Source organism: Panthera uncia, chromosome F2, assembly GCF_023721935.1.
Source record: "Panthera uncia isolate 11264 chromosome F2, Puncia_PCG_1.0, whole genome shotgun sequence".
Taxonomy (NCBI): Eukaryota; Metazoa; Chordata; class Mammalia; order Carnivora; family Felidae; genus Panthera; species Panthera uncia.
The window spans coordinates 74,286,887-74,308,298 of record NC_064812.1 but is presented as its reverse complement, the minus strand read 5'-3'; the positions used below and the strand labels follow the sequence as shown (position 1 = coordinate 74,308,298).

At 47.4% G+C, this 21,412-nt stretch overlaps 1 long non-coding RNA gene across 2 annotated transcripts; it reads left to right on the top strand.

Moving 5' to 3' along the window:
- Nucleotides 1-1,633: 1,633 nt before the first annotated feature.
- Nucleotides 1,634-7,603, top strand: LOC125924876 (uncharacterized). 2 transcript variants are annotated; one of them, XR_007458607.1, is made up of 5 exons: nucleotides 1,637-2,296; nucleotides 3,260-3,310; nucleotides 4,360-4,504; nucleotides 5,876-6,024; nucleotides 7,233-7,603. It is a non-coding gene; the product is annotated as an uncharacterized LOC125924876 (long non-coding RNA). The 2 variants fall into 2 exon arrangements; XR_007458606.1 differs by having other exon boundaries at nucleotides 1,634-2,296; nucleotides 3,260-4,504.
- Nucleotides 7,604-21,412: the final 13,809 nt, after the last annotated feature.

Sequence of the window (21,412 nt, the reverse complement as noted above, 5' to 3'; positions counted from 1 at the left end):
TTCAGAATTCCACTTAGGATAACACGTGCCTGGCATTTATCAAGCAAAGGGGAGAGACCACCAAGGAAGGAGCCATATAGAGAATAACTACAGTCATGGTCCCAACAAACAAACAAACAAACAAACAAAAAACGGGTTTCAGATAGTAGTGATCATATACCCTCCGCTCCCAGAGGACAAGCTCAGGGTCCCAGGAGTCACTGCCTCAGCTCTTTGCAAGTCTGTTGCGCCTCACCGTCCAGGGTGCACGCGACCAAGGATAACTAGACATGTGGGCGGTAAGAGCTCTAAGTGGAAAACACACACCTGATTTCCAACAGTTCCAAAAAAGAATCCAAAACATATTAGTATTTTTTATATCAATTGCGTGTTTAACGATAGGATTTTGGATGTTGGGAGATAAATAAAATATATGGTTAAAATGAAGTCCACCTTCTTTTTGCCTTCTTTAAGGTGGCTATTAGAACGTGAACACTGATACCTGTGGCTACTATTTTGCTTCCACAGGATGTGGCTTCTCAAATAATGGCCTTACCTCCTGCCTCGCGGGGAGCCTTCTCCAGGGGACTTGCTTAGTTCCTTACAACAGTCCAGGACAAAAGTTCTCTGTGTCTCTCACTTCCCATATTCCTCCCATTCGATTCTGGTCTTCGGTCTGGGACAGTCACCTCATCCACAGCCAACCAAACGGACCATCCTGATGGGGTAGGACCCTCTCCGATAACCAGGAGGATTGTATCTGCCCCTTACAGCCAGCTTCACCATCCAATAATCTCAGTCCCTACCATGAGAATTATAGACCCCCCTCATCATAACCCCTCATCCATCTCAGGTCTTTCCCAAAGAAAATGCAACATCCAGGATGAGCATTTATTGCGAAACTGGTAAGAGCCCCACCTTCCTGAGACGGTCTATGAATCTGGCCGTATCTACATGGAGGGTTCACAGATCTCATGGAATAACCTTTATTTTTTTAATTTTTATTTCTTTTTTTTTTGCCAGATGGAGGCTGTGGCCCGCCCAGCACCATAGAGCTGCGGGAAGGAAGTGCTGACCCCACCAGCCGGGTAGCTTGGTTTTAATCTTGTCTAGATTTCTATCTAATTCACATTCCTCTGCTGCCTACAAAAGAAGAACACTGACTTCACACACGTCCTTTCGAAGCCCATAAAGAATAATCCTCTTACCATGACTGACCCGTAGGATAAGACGTTCCCTGCCTTTTAGGGGTTACGATATACCCGCTAAGGGATGAAAGAGAGATAACAAAATCTGGGGACACATCTACGTGGGGCTGAACAATGAACTGGATGGACCCCAAGAACATTCCCGAGGTCAGCTCTATTTACGCCAAAAAATTTGATGAACAGATTAAATGCTCTCACTTTTCATTCAAATTTAGAGGCCCGGTATAAAGACAGCTATAGATTCATGGAAACGGTAGAGTTATCGGAAAGGGCTGTAGGATGCTAGATTTATACCAGCCGCTGATAATGCAGCACGGTCTGGGGGCAGTTCCTGGCGGCTGACGTCTGAGGAAATAGCCGGCAACACCCAACTGCAGATGGCTCCTGATAACTGGCCATCTCTTTTCCGAGTGGCCAGAAGTGTTATTTCGGGAGCACGACACAGAGCAGACCATCTGTTAAGGTTCCGGGGGAAGCCTCAGTTGGTCATACGTGGCGAAGGCAGCCAATGAGGCAGAACTCGAGCACGGCCGTGGACGTGCCAGAGGTCGCCGAACCCCCCGTGCTGACCGCAAGGGAAGGGCTCCGAGCTCCAGGGATCACGGACACTCCGAGGGAAGGGGCTGAGGGCCGCTGGGGCGTCTGCTGGGCCTCTGCCAGGCCTCCGTTGTCCCCGTGTCTTGGAAACTGGGAAACGTGTTGCTTTGCTGTCTATTTTTGGTACCAGAGGACTGTGGCTTTTCCCGAACAAGCGTGTCTCTCGTGTTAACAGTGTGCGAGCAGACGTGCCCTGGGAAGGCTGGTTCAAGGCTAACGGGGCAAGAATTACAACACGCAGCGAGTAACTTGTAATTTAAAGCGAAGCCTGCAGATCTTCTCAAACCTTTATCCCAAGTGTGAAGTTTTGTTTTCAATGCTTGAAAGGCCAGAGTTGTCTTCGTAAAAAGAGACTGGGCCTCGGCAGGCCAGACCAGGGGGACGTCTGACCTCGGCCATCACTGGCCAGGCCCTGAAGGGCTCTGGCATTCACCTGCTCTCGTCTCCAACACGTCCCTCGCCCCGGAAAGTTCAGCGTGCGCTTCATATGTCTTGCAAAGCAACAGCAATGGGTAAGTAAGCCATACGATACAAAAATACATGTATGCTGAAACAAAACCGCTTCTTTCTAGATTTCTCTATGGTCAAATTTGGGGTAATTTCTCCCTTTCTCCCTCTCTCCCTCCATTCCTTTCTTCTTTCTTCTCTCCGTTCCTTGTATCTTTCCTCCCTCTCACCCCCCCTTTTTCCTATCCTTCTTGACCCTGCCCCTCTTTTGCCAGTGCTCTGTGCACCTACATTGTCTGCCTATTGAATAATCCCGATCTGGTGTCACCTTTGAATAATCACACACCCCCAAACTCTTTGACTTCCTGCACATCTCTTTATGGTTTTATCTCCCACGAATGTATCTACAATGAGAACATCGTCTATTCATATCCCTCACCCCACATACAAGGACACTCTGTTCATTGGTTTCTGTAATCCCTAGTGTCTCTTGAGGTGGCACGATGGTCCCCTATCAGCTCTGGTGGCCTCTGACTAATATGTCCCAACCCATCACCATCTTTCAACAATAATAGACCAGGGAGTGGGGTCCCAATCAGGGGGCTCCACAACCACAGGACTTCCTTTCCTTTTCCTTCTCAGCATCTTGGAGGGTCTCTTCCTCCTTCCCCCCATTCTCCCCGAGCCCATGGCCATCCTCAGGACAAGTAGAGGGTACGTCAGTGCAAAGGGAAGATGGCTGCCCCTCCCCCAGTCACCTTCTCTCAGTCTCAAACCTGGCACATCACGGCATCCCTTTCCCTCAACACCCCTCCCCACAGTCACTGTTCTGTAACTCATGCCGGAAACTTTTCTCCATCTCATGTAAATACAATGACCAGATTTTCCAGAAAGTTCTAATTTAAATTTTTCTGTTTGCCAAGCCCTGTTTTCCCATTTGAGGAAATATGGCCACTCATCCAGTATGGAATATAATGGAAGTCTGTTGTCAGTACCTGTAAAAATAACTCTGATTTTGTCCTTTTTAGGGTCTAAGTAATTGTCGAGCAGCACAAGAAGGAGGGCGTAACAAAGTTAAGGTGCATGACTTTCACACTGGACTTCTCATACTTGCTTGAGAATCTGGAAAAAGCAGCAGACTTTGATTTCGGAAAAACACACAATGTGCAACATCAAACTGCCCTCCACATAAATGGAGAGGACAAATTCTTTTTTTTTTTTTTTTTTTTTTAGTTTGTTTATTTATTTTGAGAGAGACAGAGTGTGAGTGGCAGAGGGGCAGAGAAAGAGGAAGAATGTCAAGCAGGTTCTGTGCTGTCAGCACAGAGCCCACACGGGACTCGAACTCACGAAATCGTGAGACCATGAACCAAACCCAGTGGAAATTGGGAGTCAGATACCCAAGCCGCTGAGCCACCCTGGGGGCCCCAAGAGGACAGATTCTTTAATGGGAAGTATCAGAGGAGGTAACGACACAAAGGGAAAGCAGCAAGACCTTTTTGTTTCACTCATTAAAACGTTGACTCTTGTTTCACACCCACTAAGTGCTGGAGCGTTCTGGGCACTTTGGGAATGCAAAGCAAATATAAGGCATCCCTTTTGCCATCCAGAAGTTCAGTGCAGTGAAGGTAGACACACCTGCAAATCATTCTCGTTTGTTTTTTAATTTCAAAATCATCATAAACTTATAGGAAAGTTGCAGGTGCAAGATGAAGACATTTTTCTTCCATCGCTTAATGCGAAGTTGCCGATCTGTCGTCCCAACTCTGATAACCATGTCTCTTATTTTCTGTATTCTGATGCTCTGACAGCTGGGGTCTTGCTGCCCCTGGAGGGGCCGCCCCTAGCAGGGTAGCCCGTTCCTAAAGATAACGAACAACCCGCATCGAGCATGCTTTTCAATGCAAACCAACCAAGCCAGAGTCCGCACCCATGATCTTCACCAAACACCTGATCGCCCCAAAGCAGGTACCAGACAAGAAGGACAGCTTCTCTGCCCGAGAGCCTACTGATAGTTCAAAACAGCCAATCCCACGCCCGCTCGCCCTGCCTCGCCTGTTCTTCCCATGGAAGCAAGAGTAAAAGCTCTGGTCTACCTTTTCCCTTCACTCCCTCTGCTTCCTTACAGACACTGCTTCCCCTTGTGGGCCTGTGTGGGGTGCCACGGCGCCCGGAGACTATAACCAACTAGATAGATCTTCAATGGCGGTCTCTCGTTCCCGTACCTAAATGATAACAAAACCTGTTAAACCACGGTCATCTGCGACTACTTCGTGCGTACTTCCTACATAACTACAAAACAACTCTTAAATTTTAGAAATTAACACTGATACTGTTACTGCCATCCAGTCTTCAGACACCTTTTCAGTTTTGCCAGTCATCCCAGTAATGTCCTCTAGAGCTAAAGGATCCAGACAAGAATCAGACATCACGCGTAGCCGTCAGGCCTCTTTAGCATCATGTAGGCCGGAACAGCTCCTTGGCCTTTCCTTGACCTTCAGGACCTCAACACTTATTGAGATTACAGGCCAGTTATTTTGCAGGAAGTCCCTGGATCGGGCCTCTCTGATGCTTCTTTGCACAATTAGGCTCAAGTGCTGAGTCTTTGATGAAATGCCACAGAAGAGACGCTGTGTCCTCAGCGTATGCCTTCGGGTCACGATATCAGTTCGCTTCCTTACTTTGGTCACTTGATGAAATTGTGTCTGCCAGGCTTTTCCACTAGACGGTTACCCTTTTTCCCTTTATAATTTATAACCTTTTCGTGGAGGAAAAACTTTGAAACTATAGAAATATCCTGTTCCTCATCATACGTCCAATTTACATATTATCACAACTTCTTCCTTTCTATGTTACTCAATAGGCTACAATCTGTTACCTAGAACCCATTATAATTTGTTACTCTCATTATTTTATATTCAGATTGACCCAAATTTAACAAGGGTGTGCTTTTTAAAAAAATTTTTTATTAATGTTTGTTTATTTTTGAGAGAGAGAGAGAGTAAGCAGAGGAGGGGCAGAGAGAGGGAAGCAGGCTCCAGGCTCTGAGCTGTCAGCACAGAGCCTGACGCGGGGCTTGAACTCACAAACCGTGAGATCAACCTCAGCCAAAGTCGGACGCTTAACCGACTGAGCCACCCAGGAGCCCCTAACAAGTGTGTGCTTTTAAAAAGTGACCTCAGGGGCACCTGGGTGGCTCAGTCGGTTGGGCGGCCGACTTCGGCTCAGGTCATGATCTCACTGTCCGGGAGTTCGAGCCCCGCGTCGGGCTCTGCGCTGACCGCACAGAGCCTGGAGCCTGCTTCCAATTCTGTGTCTCCCTCTCTCTCTGACCCTCCCCCGTTCATGCTCTGTCTCTCCCTGTCTCAAAAATAAATAAACGTTAAAAAGAATTTTTTTTTAAATAAAAAAAATAAAAAGTGACCTCAATTTCCTTCCGACGTGCCCTCGGACTTTTTAAAGTACTTCCTTGCTTTCTTTCTTAGTGAGGGTGGAAAAAGTACAAATGAGTAAAAAATCAATAGAGAAGGGATTTGTGCTCTAAAAGAAAAATCTGTCTTGCAGAGATGTTATCAAACATGATCGGCCTTCAATAGTACCTTTACAATTCTTTCCAGCCTCTTCTTGTGCTTTCCTTGCCCCAGCTCCAGAATTGACCGTTTCTCCCAGGAGTCCTGTATCTTTTGAGAGGATAATGGTATTGAGAAGTCAAGCCCCAGGCACTGGATGTGTTCATTTCCATGGGGGTGTTGCCGCTCCGGGCCTTCTTGGGGAGCAGAAGGAGGAAGCATCGGTATGTACCCGTATGCACATGTACACATCTGTGCACACACACACACACACACACACACACGTTTTGTTCACATTTATTTCTCTGTCTCTATCTCTCTATCATACGATTCTGTCTTTGGAGAAGGATAGGATAGGGTGGATGATGCCAATAGGTTTGGGGTCCTGAGAAGGTTTTTGTTGTTGTTGTTGTTCCTTGGTTGGTTGATTTATTAGTACGCTAGGGCTACCATAACAAAATGCCACGGACTGGGTGGTTTCTACAGCAGCTATCTATTTTCTCACAGTTGTAGAGGCTGGAAGTCTGAGATCAAGGTGTCAGCACGGTTGGTTTCTCCCAAGGTCTCTCTCCTTGGCCAAAAGATGGTCGCCTTCTCCCGTGTCCTCCCATGGACTTCCCTCTGTGCATGTCTGTGTCCTGATCTCCTCTTCTTGAAAAGACACCTGTCACATCAGATGAGGGCCCACACCTCTGCCTTCGTTTTCACTTAAATACGTCTTTGAAGACCCTATCTCCAAATACAGTCACACTCTGAGGTACTAAGGGTTGAATCTGAGAGGGAGGGGGGTACAATTCAGCCTATAATAGTTAATTTACCAGAAAAATCAGCATGCTATTTGCCAAAGGTCTACACGTTCTAAATCTAGAGAACTCAAGCATCAACACAACAAACAGTAATGAAGATTTTTATTTTATTTTTATGTTAAGAGAGAGAGAGCAAGTGAGCAGGAAAGAGGGGCAGAGGAAGACAGAGAGAAAATTTTAGGCGGCTCCAAGCCTGAGGCAGGGCTCAATCCCATGGTCCTGGGATCATGACCTGAGCTGAAACCAAGAGTTGGGTACTCAACCAATGGGGCCACCCAGACGCCCCAGTAATGAAGACTTTTAAAAAGAAACAAACAAAAAAAAATGCATAGTTCCCCTCTTCAGTGGACAGGCTCTGTCTAAATTGGGATGAGCCAGTCTGCTCACGGCAAAGAAGGACGTCCTTCCCTTCTAGGCCTTTCGATAGCCCGTGGGGACTCTCTTCTCCCTAATATCTGTAGTTACACTCAGTTTCTCATTTTAACTTTACTTGTAATGTCCTTTAAAAAATGTCCTTTGAGAATTTAATTGGTTAAAAAGACCTTTTTGAAGATTGACCCTCACGCTAAGCAAAAACAATATCAAGAAATTTCGATTTCTGACGAATTTCATTCTTTGTTTTACAGGATCATCAGTTCCACATGAAGCCAAAAGGTCCACTTTTTTTCCTTTTTTTCTTAACATCTAAACTGGCTTCGAATGGAGACAGACTTCTCCTTTACTTATTTCCATCTTACTTTTTTTACAAACTAGTATCCGTGAGCGTGCATTTTACGCTACGTAACACAAGGGCATGATTTGACCGTAGTTTCTTTTTGCCACGAGGGGTTGGCACAAAGCCTCTCTCTGCATCAGGTTCCGCTGCACCAGCTCGGCGAGGAGGAGTGTGCAGCGCCTGGGCTCAGGCCGCAGAGCTGGGCTGTTTGGGGCAAGACTCACGATCTTGCTGGCATGCCCTCTCCTGTGCCGTGAAATGGAAGAATTGCCCCCGTCAGGGCGCCTAGTGCCTGGAGAACGCTCAACAGTGAACAACTTCGTGCCGAATACTTGTGGGAATCAGAGCGAGAGAGTGTGGCCAAAAGCCCCCGCAACGGTACCCGCCAGCCCGAGAGAAGAAGCGAGAAAAGGGGCAGTAGAGAAAGAGCGATCGATGGCAAGCTTTATCATTTCTGGCGATGGGCCTTGGTGATAGGGTTAAGGAATTGGTGCAGAAGAGCGGAAGTCAAAAATTAGGGGAAATGCGACCCGTTTTCTTTAGATAAACCGTATCTTCAGATGAAGATGGCAGATTACACGGAGCATCACGCTTTTCCTTTGATTCCATTGCGCACCCCGGACGGGCATCCCGTCTTCAGACCCGGCTCTGCGTCCCCCTAAATCCCGGGGAGTCGTGCCTCCCTGGCCACCGCAGTAAGAAGCGGTCTTGGGGGACACACTCCCCCAGGGTGGCCGGCGGGCACCTTCCCGTGTGCATGAAAGTTCACTGAACTCGCCCCCCACCCCCCACCCCCCACCCCCGGCCTTGTTCTTCTTCCCTTCCATCAGCAGCTCAGAGCTGAGCTGTCCACTAAGCTCTCCTCCACGCCGTCCGAAGGCACTCGTCCCCGGGCTCTGAATTAGACACGGCAGAAAAGAGTCTGAAAGGTCAAACGCAGAGTAGTTCCTCTTTCGGTATCAAAATAAAGCATTCCTTGCATTTCCCTGAAATTTCTTCTTCCTCTTCTCCCTCTTCTCCTTCTCCTTTGAGACCGTCCGGGGAGAATTTCCCACGAGCCAAGCTACGCTACCTCCTCGACAGGCTGGGGCTCGGTGAGACCCCACTGAAGTCGCGGTCTGCTCATTTTAAAACACCAAAACCCGAAGTTTAGCGAGTCCGGAGGTTCCCGAGCTTGGGGCGCGCCTGGGTGGCTCAGCCCGTTGAGGGTCTGACTCTCGATTTCGGCTCGGGGCATGATCGCGGGGTCGTGGGAGCGAGCCCCTCTGTTCTTCCACACTTCCCACAGATCCTCGTGGCTGACCCACGTCTCAAAATTTCTTCCCCGGACATGACACTTCACATGCACACACACACACACACACACACACACACACACGCATATGTCTGTGTGCATGCAAAGCTATACACGTGCATCTAACACCCTGTACACAGAACGCCTGCATATCCGCATTCCTGCACAAACACACACGAACATCCTCACATCGTGCTCCTACATACGTGCCCTTACCCCGCACCCCCCCCAGCCCTGAGCACACACACTCATCTACGCACACAAATGTCTTTACACATAATTACACCCTGAACACCCATCGGTGTACCCACCCTGACGCACACGCTCCCCTGCGTGCACACACCCTTACACACGTGCCAATACCGTTCCCACACACACACACCCCTGAACACACACTCTCCGTAGACACACAGACCTGCCTGCACATGCACACGCGCCCGGCCACTGTCAGAACATGGATGAAAGCGGAAGAAGCTAGGGTCACGTGTTATCCTTTTGTATTTCCAATAATGGGACCAAGGGAAATTTTCTCTCTGCGTTAATTTTTTTTTTAATGATGTTATTTGGCAATACATATATATGGAGAGGAGAAAGATCATTTCAGGTCATCCAGTCAAGAAGTTTTCGTGCTGAGGAGACATTTGAGGCAACCTAACTAAGACCGTGTCAAGAACTACACTCAGAAGACACCTTTGCGTGTCCTCATTTTGTTTTGCTTTTTAAAAGATTATGGAATTGAAAACATGGCCTTTGTTCTACCTTGTATTCGATTACCGGTGAATTTTTGCAATTAAAAAAAAATTTTTTTTTTTTATTTTGAGAGAGAGAGAGGGTGTGAGCAGGGGAGGGGCAGAGAGAGAGGGAGACACAGAATCCAAAGGAGGCTCCAGGCTCCAAGCTGTCAGCCCAGAGCCCGACGCGGGGCTCAAACCCATGAGCTGTGAGATCGTGACCTGAGCCGGAGTCGGTTGCTCAACCGACTGAGCCACCCTGGGGCCCCTGAATTTTTGCAATTTTAGAATACTTAAGTATTTTAGTTGAGCGCGTGCTATCCCAGCTTTGCAAAACAATGGTAAAACACAGAGATTCCATCCAGGGATACCGGCCTCGGACCATTTATTACCAGCAACTTACGGGAGCAGAACTTCTGGAGCTTTTGAGAGTGCAGATAGAAGGCTTGGCCTGGTGCTGCTTACACGTTCTGGGCTCTCCCCATCTACATGTGTGAGATTCAATTTCTTTCGCCTTGAAAACAACTAGAGTGGATACTTTTCTATTAGGACAAATATACCTTGTTACCCTCCAACCTATGTGTTAATATTTACGAGGAGAGAAGTACTGGGCACAATAAAACCATTTCCGATGTGTCAAGTTTTATAGTGAGTCACGCATCTGTCTAACCAGATAAATGTGACAGGACATCCTGTAGGCACCATGCAGTTTTTCCAATGCTTCTAAGTTTTTCTCCTTTTCTTTTCTTTTCTTTTCTTTTCTTTTCTTTTCTTTTCCCCTTCTTCTTCTCCTTCTCCTTCTCCTTCTCCTTCTCCTTCTCCTTCTCTTTCTCCTCCTTCTCCTCCTTCCCCTCCTCCTCCTCCTCCTTCTGGCCCTGCATGAGACCCAAAGGCAATCACACTGTAACCAAATACTAAAACATGTTATAAGTCTAGCTGCAGCTGTGTACAAAAAGAAAGAATTGTAAAGGAAAAAACAAAAAAGAAAGAATTGTAAAGGCACTATTGAAGGCCGATCATGTTTGATAACATCTCTGCAAGAGAGATTTTTCTTTTAGAGCACAAATCCCTTCTCTATTGATTTTTTACTCATTTGTACTTTTTCCACCCTCACTTCCACTCTTGCCATGTGCTATTGTTGTCTGGTTTTATTGGGAAATAAGGGACTTCTCTGAAAGGGAAAGGACACTTCATTTTGTTTCAGCAACATGCTATTTTATACAGAGTTCCCACATCGACTTTGGTTTTTACATAATCTTCGTGACGGAATGGTGACAGGATCGTCAGATCCGGTAGACAACAGATGATGAGCCACCGATGAAAATAATCACCAGAATAGCACAAAAAGTCAGCTAATATGTATCAAAAGGATGAACAATTGAGAAGTTGATGAATCACTATTTAGGTTTTACTTACAGAACAAACTTTGTGGTTTCTTTAGCGAGAATAACACTTAATAAACATTGATTGATTGAGTCGTATTTGGTTTCCACAAACGTCCTCAAATATCTGAAGCATTGTATTTCACACCAAAAAGCTATAATCACCCGTCTAACCCCAAGGATGATCACGCAATGAGTTAAACTTAATCAAACATTTAACTGTAGATATTAACATACACGTACAAAAGTAATGCACGACTTTGATAATTATTCTTTCTGCCGGTTACTGGCTGTGTGATACTGGGAAAGTGACCTAGCCTCTCTGAGCCTTACTTTCCTCATCTGCAACTTAGGGATTAACAACACCAACAGCACATCCTTGTTGTGAGAAGTAAATAAAGCAGCATCCAGCAAGCGTCCTGCTCAGCACACGATGAAAACGAGATAATTACGGTAGGTCAAAAAGCCTGTGTTCCATCCTGGAACCATCAAGTTACTAGTTTGAGATCAGACAAGGTTTCTCTTTTCTGTCGCCCAACTTTCTTATCATGAGATGAAACAAAAATACGCATGTGGGGACACCCGGGGGGCTCAGTCCGTTAAGGCGTCCGACTCTTGATTTCAGCTCAGGTCATGATCTCGCCGTTCATGAGTTCGAACCTCACGTCGGGCTCTGCACTCACAGTGTGGAGCCTGCTTAGGATTCTCGTTCTCTCCCTCTCTCTCTCTGCTCCTCTACCCCTCCTGTTCTCTCGCTTTGTCAAAATAAATAAATAAAAACTTAAAAAAAAAGCAGGAGGGAGAGGGGAACATGGGTGAGGGGCACTGAGGAGAGCACTTGCTGGGATGAGCACTGGGTGTTGTACGTAAGCGATGAATCACAGGAATCTACCCCCCCAAACCAAGAGCACGCTGTATATACTGTAGGTTAGCCAATTTGACGATAAATTATATAAAACAAAACAAAACAAAACAAAACAAAACAAAAGCACGTGAAGCCTGCCGCACACTCCTGGCCATTGGAAGGCAGCTACTGGATTCCCTTTCCTGACCTTCCCTGGTGCTCTGACTCAATAACGGTTACAGCTCTCACGTCCACTCCATCATTAATCCTACAGCTAGTTCATTTAACCGGTTCAGCGTTGTTCACGTTAGCAAGGCCCTTGTTCCCTGGTTAGTGCGATGCGAAGCGTGTGAGATATAGAAACTGATTGAGAAGCTGGAAACAGCATCCACTTTTCAGAAATCTCATCGCATCTTTGAATGTCCCACTTCTTTTTTTAAAAAAAATTTTTTTTAACGTTTATTTATTTTTGAGACAGAGAGAGACAGAGCATGAACGGGGGAGGGGCAGAGAGAGAGGGAGACAGAATCGGAAGCAGGCTCCAGGCTCTGAGCCATCAGCCCAGGGCCCGATGTGGGGCTCGAACTCACAGACCGTGAGATCGTGACCTGAGCTGAAGTCGGAGGCTTAACCGACTGAGCCACCCAGGCGCCCCTGAATGTTCCACTTCTTGACAGACGAGTTCTGCCAATGAGCGTCTTGGACTTCAGGCCTGCTGAATCTTCCGGATGCTTCCATCGGAGCCTTCTCGGGGGCAGGGGGGCCCAATTCTCATTCCCGTTTCCAGACTCATGCCGCACATATGTCATGCACACACGTGTACACATGGATACAGTTATGGTCTCTTCAACCTCATTTAATAAACTGCCCTAAATTTGAATTTTTTACTCCATCTGTCTGTAGCCTAACGTGTTTGATTATTCTAGCCTGACTGGTTCGCAGTCATGTCCTGAGCCCATTTCTTTAGAGCCCCCTTCTCAGAGGTCCGAAATCCAGGTACTGCTAGGGGACTAAGCACACATTAAAAATGATTTCTTACAGCCATCTGCGTTCTCTCAGGAATGCGCCCTAAACAGCCCTGTACTTGAGCACTGTTCTAAACTTTCAAGTTCAGATCACAAAACACTCATATGTAAAGGAATTTTAGAAGATTCAGCTTTAGTTTTCTGGTCACCGGAAGGATTTCTTTGTTTCCATTTAACAGGAGCATCTAGTTGGACTGGTTTATAAGACTCCATAATAGTTGAAGGTTTAATCTCCTTAATATGAACAATCTACTCACTGCCTCTTTTGTATGCAGATCCCCCTCAAAGGATTTTCCTTCTTGAAATCAAAAGCTGCTTCCAATTGGTCTAAGCAAAAATATCGCTTTATGCTGCTCACATAATTTCCCAGGTCACAGTGAATAATTTTCTCAGGTCAAATGCCCTGAACAGGCAATAAAAGTCCTCCTAGTATGTCTTACCATCAAAAGCAAAGACTCTGAAACCTGAAAGTTCCTATGGATGCCATGCGGACCAGCCTCTAAGCCCAAAAGTGAGGAAACCAAGGTTTCACAGCTAATAAATGGTGAAGCCAGAGCTGAAACAGAGCCCTCATAATTCCTATGCGATGTTCTTTCTATCAAAGAAAGGTTATTTTTATCACCAGCTCAAATCCCAGAGAACTTAAGCTTTATGGATGCATAAAAGCATACAATTATTTTTATACAATTGATTTTTAGTGCACTGGAGAACGCATTCATCTCGCAAATATTCATTGAGCTGTATGTGTCTGGCATTGTGCTGGGCACAGAGATAGAAAGGTGTGGAAGACGCCGTCCTCAACCTAAGGAAGCTCGGGGTCCTCCTGGATCAGCCTGTAGAACACAATGTTGTCAGCCCCGTCTGCATTCGAGGCAGGGAATGCACAGATGAGGTGGGTCATCACTGCAGACCAGTGGAGATCATGGAGAGAGTAGAATGCACCATGGTTCTGGATCCGAAGACCTGAGTTGAGTCCCAGCCTCCCATTCGCTAGTTATGTGGCCTTGAGCAAGTCTTTTCATTTCTCTGTGTGACATAATACATGCAGTGTAACTCGACCAATGCCTAGTACTCCATAAGTACTAGGAGTTGAAAAGCAGAGATAGAAATCACGCCTACCCTCTGTACCTCAAAAGACTTCTTACAGAGGTTGAATGAACCAATGCCTTCTAAAACCACTTGTAAAATATTATTATGTTTCTCTTACCACCATATTATCGTGACTACTATCTTACTCTTTGTTTCTTTCCAGTTCAAGCATTCCAACCACTTAAACGAAACCCACCCGTGTGGTCCCAACCACCTTCCAAAACCCACAAAGACCAGAGTAAGGAGAAGAGAGTTTAAGGAAGAACTTGTGTTTCTGCGTGCCTGACCCCACTGGTTCCGTTATTTTTGCATTCACCAAGCTCCCAGAGAAGTTAGGTAGTAATTCCAGTCTTTAATTGTATCAAGAGGTTGTTTTTGTGTTTTGTTTTATCTTCACGGAGTTTATCGAAAGACTAGTCCGTGTTTGTGATAAAGATATTAAGGATGACTAAGGATATTAATACTTTTGTAACACATTGAACCATGTAAAATCGCCGATAGTTAACCATTTTTTGGACCTGTAAAAATGGCAGTTTCATAGGGTTCAACCTAGTATTTTATTCAAGAGCAGTGGTCATGGGAATGTTAGAAAGACTCACTCCCTCGATACACATTTAGCTGCAGATGGTTTCATGACATACACCTGAGGACGGCTTACAGCGATCCCTCAAGCAACGCATCTGGGATGAAACTAAGCCCGATGTCTAGAGTGCGACGCTGAGTGGAACAGTGGCCATCGCACTGGCTGGGAGTTAGGATATGCAGCCGGTAGAGCCCGCCGTGTGTTAGAGGAGCTGAGTCCCTGAGGCATCTCACAGAAGCTCTCTGAATCTCAGGTTCTCACACCGAGCCTAAGAAGCTATACCCGTTCCTTGGATGCAGGCGAGAAGAGTCTGGTCTCGCTCCCCATGAGGTGGAGACCCTGCCCCTGGCATGCCATGCCCTTCCAGACAAGAGTCTGTGAGTTCCCGCCCTCCTGGAGCCCCCTCCACCCATGTTCCCGGTACCACAGACCACAAAGTCCCCGCCTAGGTGTTTCTGGAAAGATCGGACGCTCAGGTCTCCTCCCCCAGGGAACACAGCATGGCAGCTCGCGTTTCCCTAGGCCAAGAGACAGCCGTCTGCAGAGCTGCAGATAGCATTTCGATGTGCGGGTTAGGAAGGCCGCACTCCTGCGTGCAAGGCTGCTCAGAGTGAGGGGCAGAGGTGAGAAGAGAAGGGGTGAGTGGCAGCACAAGGAAGGGCCTTCAGCCAGCCATCAGCGGTCCTGGTATCGCCTCGCTCTGATGCACACTTCCCCGGGGTCTGAGAATTCCACCTTCCCAAGTCCTTCCAAGACGGTGGTGGTTAGTTTTGTGCGCCAGCTCGGCTGGGCCAGGTACCCGGACATCTGGTCAGACTTCACTGTGGAGTTTGCTGTGAAGGCATCTTTAAGACGAGACTAAAATCTAAATTGATGGACTTTGAGTAAAGCAGATGAACACGTGGATGGGCCTCGCTCAAGCACTTAAAGGCCTTAACAGCACAGACTGTGCTCCCCTGAGGGGCACCTGGGTGGCTCAGTCGGCTAAGCAGCCGACTTCGGCTCCGGTCGTGATCTCACGGTTTGTGAGATCGAGCCCCGAGTCGGGCTCCGTGCTGACACCTCGGAGCCCGGAGCCCGCTTCGGATTCTGTGTCTCCCTCTCTCTCTGCCCCTCTCCCTGCTCACACTCTGTCTGTCTGTATCTCTCTCTCACAAATAAATAAACATTAAAAAAAAAGAAAAGACTGTGGTCCCCTGAGAAAGGAGGACTTCTGCCCCCAGACTGCATTTGAACTTGAGCTGCAACGTCAACTCTACTCTTTCCTGGCGTCCAGTCTGCTGGCCAGCCCTGCAGATTTTGGACTTGCTGACCTCCATAATTACATGAGCCGATTTGCTAAAGTAAACCTCTCTCTCTCTCTCTCTCTCATATTGATTCTGTTTCTCTGAAGAATCGGAATTAATACAAAGGTTTATTTTACAAGGTAAGAGGCTAGATCATGTTTTATGTATCACTTGATGTATATAGACTAGATATATTAGACACATAGTATTTGGGCCGCTCAGGAGCGGTCCCACAAATATTAGGGCTGAGCCTGAATATGTCTGCAGTCCCACTTTGTGCAATTCAAGAGGTCCGAAAGTGTGTGCTTTAGCCATGTGTAGCGAGCCCTACATAGATGCTCATTGCTATCAGAGGGTCAAATCTTGGCATTAAAGCTACCGAGGACTCTAGAAAGGGGGCAGTGGGGAGGGATGGGAACAGGCAGTAGGGCGCAGTGGGAAGGCCATAGGCTTGGTCAGCTAAACCCGAAGTCAGATCTTACCTCCATGTTTCAGCAGGGGTGAGTGATCCGTGTGACCTTGGAAAACTGCTTTTACTGGCCTGTGACAGCATTCCCATCAAGCGTAAGCCGGAGGAAACAGCAGGGGTCTCAAACATTACTGAGAAAACTGTGTACGTGATGTGTCTAAGGGACTTGCCCCTCTCAAGAACCATCCGCTACTTTGCGAGGGCTGTTGCCACAAAGGACCACGAATGGGTGGTTCGAACCACAGAAGTCTGCCGTCTCGCAGTTCTGGAGGCCAGAAGTCCAAGATCAAGGTGTTGGCAGAGTTGATTCCTGCCGAGGCTCCGGGGAAGGATCTGTGGTATGCCCCTCTCCTAACGTCTGCGGGTTTCCTCGCGACATTTCTCATTCCTTGACTCGTGCCTGCACCGCTTCGTCTTACGCGGCATTCTCCTGGCATGCCGGCATGGTCATCGGGTTTACGTTCTCCTTTTCTTTATAAGGACAGAGTCCTATTGAATTGCACCCCCCCCCCCCAGTGACCTCTCTTAACTTGGTTATCTGCAAAGATCCTGTTTCCAAACACTGCCACACCCACGGGCACTGGAGATAAGGACTTCAGCGTCTTTTGGAAGACACAGTTCAACCCAGAACAGGACCCACTGGCTGGTTTTCCCCATGAACCCAGGCAAAATGCTGCCTCTCTGGGTTCCGGCAGAGTGGTGGGAGCCTCTCGTGCCATACTGGCTCTTGAGCTGGCAGACTCACTCCCAGCCGCTGCTGCTGAAACTCACCATGCTCAGGGCTAAGAGTAGCAACAAGCAAGTCAAAACAGAAGAAACAGATCTGGATCCTTCATCAGGCATTCATTCACCTTCTGGTGTAGGAGCTCCATGTAGATAAATACCTATATTAGAAAAAAGGTACGGGGGCCCTGGGTGGCTCAGTCAGTCGAGCATCCGACTTCGGCTCAGCTCCTGATCTCACGCTTCGTGAGTTCGAGCCCCGAGTCGGGCTCTGTGCTGACGGCTCGGAGCCTGGAGCCTGCTTCGGATTCTGGGTCTCTCTCTCTCTTTCTCTCTCTCTCTCTGCCCCTCCCCCAGGTGTGCTCTGTCTCTCTCTCAAAAATAAAAATAAGTTTTTAAGAATTTAATAAAACAAAGAAAAAGAAGAAAGGTATAAAGCGACAAGTCAAGAAGAGCTAGAGGTGAAGTTTCATAGGATTTTAAGAGCTGAACAGATGCAACGAATCTAAAGAAGTGTTCGCGACTCTTGGATGAGGCAGCATTTGAACTGGCCCTTGAAAGATGGGTAAAAATTGGCCAGGTGAAGATGGCAGGGAGGGGAATGTGTGAAAAACAAAAACAAAAACAACCCAAAAAAGATGTGAAGTTATATGTCAGCGTGAACTAAGCCGCATAAAAATATTCTCAACATCTTGTGTCTTTAAAGTATGAGTTGGCCTTCTTGTCCTTCCTTCCACCTCTTCCCCCACCTCATCCCATCACTTTAACCCTAGACGAGGAAAACTGAGTCACTTGACTGCCTTCACAGGACCTCATATGAGCTAGATGTGACTCACTTTGTAGATAAGCAAACAGGATCACGTTAAGTATCGCGTACCCGATCATCACAAAGGACCTCTTCTGATACCCTGGGGTCACGTCAATGAGCAGTTCAAGTTCAACATCACAGCCTTGAACCAAAGCTCTCCCACTGGGTGGTAAGACAAATACGTATACTCTAAAATTCCAACTTAATTCATGTGAATTTTTTCTCTTATAACTTTGAATCTGTTCTACAGTCAGATCTGAAGACTCCCTAAGTAAGAACTTCATAGGACAGTGTATTTTTAGGATAGTGGTATTCTCAGAGCTTAACAACAGCGAATCAAAATAAACAGGACTTTGGAGGAACACACACACACACACACACACACACGCACACACAAACTATTCAGATCAACCAAAAGACACACCCAAAGTCAGAAGAAAAAAAAAAAATCATAAACCTACCCTGGAATGAACTCTACCTTTAAGAGGGCGGTTGAGATTTTATGGAGTGGCCTGTAAGGAATATTCTGCATTTTCTGGACATTTCTGGAGGTGGGGGCGAGTGGTGGAAAATGACCACAACAAGGTCGTGGAGGTCCCCCCTAACACTTCAGCTGAGCACTAAAGAGACATCACTAGCCTGGAGACAAGTCAAGGAATCGTACCAACACCTCTTTGTACATAATTAGAATCTGTAGCTCCCCGTGGAATACTTGGCCGAGCGGTGGTGGCCATTCGCGCCCAAGAAGTGGTAATAGCCAGACCAGGCTACCAGGCTGGCTGTACAGAGAACTGGGGGGAGGGGGGGGGGGGGGAGGGGGAAGGGCAGGGGGTGGTTAGCTGATGCCTCCCACCAGGGTGAAAAGCAGAAGCAGCCTTTGAAGCTAAATTCATCCGCAGGCAGCATAGACCAAGGAACAATTTCCAAGATGGTCACCAAACTATATACATACATACTTACGTACATGAAAACGACACAACGTTGGTCACTGCAGATAAAGGATGTAACCGGAATGTAAAATCGTTATCAGCGTTGCACGAACACCCTCCTTGGGCTAGGTCTCCGCACGACAGCTGGTTTTCTGGGGGAACCGTATCCAGCCATGCCATGCCGTCTTGCCGCTGGTCCGTGAGAGGTGATGGCATTCGCCAGACCCCAGAGGGCCAGTTCACCATGAAAGGCTCTGAGGGACAATTCTGTCAACACAGAGTGTCGCAGAGCTCTGAGAAGCAGTTCGGGTTTGTTTGCATTCTGGGAAAGGGGTGCAAACACCCATGGGCACCTCGTTCGTGCTCACGATTTAAACTATTTTGCTGTCACGTCTGTGCCAGCAGACGAGGTAGCGGCACGGTCCCAGGGGCCTCAGACACGACGCCCTGTTAGCACCAGGCGGCAGTGAGGGCTCCCCATGAACGCGAGCAGCTGTGTTGTGACAGCTGGTCCCGAGTGCGTTTCTCAGCACGCGCGTCTCCTGGGCCCGTGAGTTGGGACACACACACACACACACACACACACACACATACACACGCACTCGGGCCCCTTCCTAAAAGACCCACAACGACATCGCTACCTGGAGCCTCTGGGACCAGGTTCATCTCAAGATCCCCGAAGCAATTTAACCATGAAAACTTTTTCCATGCGACACCTATTCATGTCTAACAGTTTGAGAAATCCTGCTTTGAGGTAATTTACGCACAAATAACGTTTTATGGAAAATTTTTGTAGCCTGAAAGGGTTCATATGAGTTTTCGTTTTTCTTTATTAATTCCCTGGTGTCCATAAGCATTTGTGCTAAAGTCCACCCCCTGCCCCCAATTTATGTGTGTGTGTGTGTGTGTGTGTGTGTGTGTTGATTTTTTTTTTTTTTGATGCTTACCGTTATACTCACACGCAGGTGTACAAGTGATTCTCTTCTAGATGGCAGTCCTGGGAGTGGGGGGAGGACCTGGGGGAGGTTGCGACTGTTAGGACAGCCGGTTTCTGGGGGGGGGGGGGGGGCGAGCCTTCTTCTGGACACACTCACGGCATGGTGGCACCAAACCCACGCAGGTGCCCTTTGCTTTCTGGGGGCAGAAGAGGAGGAGAGCTTAAAGGAAGCTAGAGGAAGCAGCGGGCGGCCCGATGCACGGCCACTGGCCATCGAGGGCACTCCTCATCCGTCCGCACCCCAACCCGCTTGAGCGGGGTGCTGCCCAGTTCTGGGAGTGAGGTCGCTGGCCTCGGCTGGCCCCCCTCCCCTGCCCGCTTTGTGAAATGGCTTCTTTCTTGCTGGGAACACTAAAGGTGACTAGTGGGGCTGCATCTCCCAGAGGAAATTACACAACCAAGCTTTCGAGATCAGTGTCTGTACCAGGCACCCCTGGACTTCCAGAGAAGCAAGCCAGGTTTGTCCCAGGTAAGGGGGGAGGGGGAGAAGGGCGAGGGCAGGGTGGGAGGGAGACTCTTTTTCGCAGCCCTTTCCTACCCAGCACTTCCCTCAGGTGCTGCTTCCAAACACTTCTTTCCTGCAAGACGTCCTGGGCACCAGGTGACCCCTGGCCATCATTCCCCACCGCCACCACCTTCATCCAAACCGCCAGCCTTAATGCCAATAACACCCCAGGCAAGCTCTCCGATTAAACTACATCATGGGGCGCCTGGCTGGCTCAGTCAGAAGAGCATTCGACTCTTGATCTCAGGGTTGTGAGTTCAAGCCCCACATTGGGTGTAGAGATTATAAACAAACAAACTACATCATGAAGCTGCTCTGAAAATTAAGTGGTTTTATGCTTCTTTTTTTTTCTTTTTTTGATCCTTGCTACTTGTTTTTCCAAGGCTCTCTACTTTCTTCGACTGATGCAATCCAATTTCAGAAGGTTCTTTCTGTCCCAAAGTGATAGGATACCTCATTTCTGCAGACATTACAGAGATAACTGACTCAGGCAAGAATCATCAAGGGACGCTAAGCTAGTGGGTAAAAGTTTGATGAAGTATAGGAAACTTCCTTACATAGTTTGTAGGGAGCAAGCTATCTCCCTATAAGATATTGATTAATTATAAAAGGAAAAATCGTGACTCTGGAATGGAAAAACTAGGCAGACACCCCCTTAACTAAGGAGATCATGGGCACTGCACTTCAGTGATGCCTTCTGCCCGAAATGCACAGCCCGAATCTAATTATGAGGAAATATCACATAAACCCAACATGCAGCATGATCTGGAATTTTCTTTTGCTATAAAGTGTATTTGTGGGACAACTGTCAATATTTGAATGGTCTACAGATTTCTTCTTCTTCTTCTTTTTTTTAGGTTTATTTATTTTGATCGGGGGCAGAGGGAGGGGCAGAGACAGAGTCGGGGAGGGAGAGAATCCCAAGCAGGCTCTATGCAAGCCAGAGCCCGATGCAGGGCTCAAACTCATGAACCGTGAGATCACGACCTGAGCTGAAATCAAGTCAGACGCTTAACCGACTGAGCCACCCAGGAGCCCCGGAATGGTCTGCAGATTAATTAACAGTGTATCAATGTTCGTTTCCTGATAAGAGAATGTTTTTAGGAAATATGCACTGAGGAATTTAGGGGTAAAAGGGCATCGTGTCTGTAACTTACTTTGGAGCAAGTGTTGAGAAAAATTTGCGGATTGATAGAGCACAAACATGGTTAAATGTTAATGGCTGGAGAATCTGGCTGAAGGATAGATAGCGATTCTTTGTGGCTATTTTTGGAACTTTGCTTCAAGTCAGAAATTTTGAAAAACTAAGTACATGAGTTCGTAGATATTATAAAAACATCTACAATTAGCACTGGGGGCAGGGCTGATACCAGAGTGAGGAGATCAGCTTGGTTTGAGGGCCTAGATACCCTTGCTAAAGATCAGA